Here is a 536-nt window from a genome sequence, read left to right on the forward strand (position 1 = left end):
TCTGTACCAACACCTGCTTGAGGTTGTGTACCACTGGTGTCTGCATCGTTAGTGCCTTGTGTACTATTCTCGTTGGGGGAAGTTGGTGCATTTTCAGACTTTTTTTCTTCACTATTAGCATTGGGTTCTTCTGCAGTGAGAGAGCCAACAGTATTCTTTTCAACTGCCAGAATTGGATCCACCATTATTTCCTGATTCCTGTCTCTCGGCTACTTGTTCATTTTCCTGTGAACCCTGCTTACCCCCACTTTGAGTTTGATCGTTCTGATTTGCTGATGGAGAAGGGGCTCCATCCTTTCTCTCTCCTGTTACTGGTTCTGATGAAGTACCAGGTTGTAGAGGAGACTGAGTACTCTTTCCTGGTAGTTGGCTTTCTGAAGGGCCCTGAGGACCAACTGGTCCTGGATCTTAGTTAAGTTCCGATTTATCCTGACTATCTAACAGTTCTTTTTCCTCATCCCGTATTTCTTTAGGTGGAATTTCAGCAGGAGCACCTGGTGAAACTCCTTGGCCATTTCCTTGTCCACCCTTTCCAC

This window comes from Trypanosoma theileri (genome assembly GCF_002087225.1).
Source record: "Trypanosoma theileri isolate Edinburgh chromosome Unknown TM35_Tth_56_V1, whole genome shotgun sequence".
NCBI lineage: Eukaryota > Euglenozoa > Kinetoplastea > Trypanosomatida > Trypanosomatidae > Trypanosoma > Trypanosoma theileri.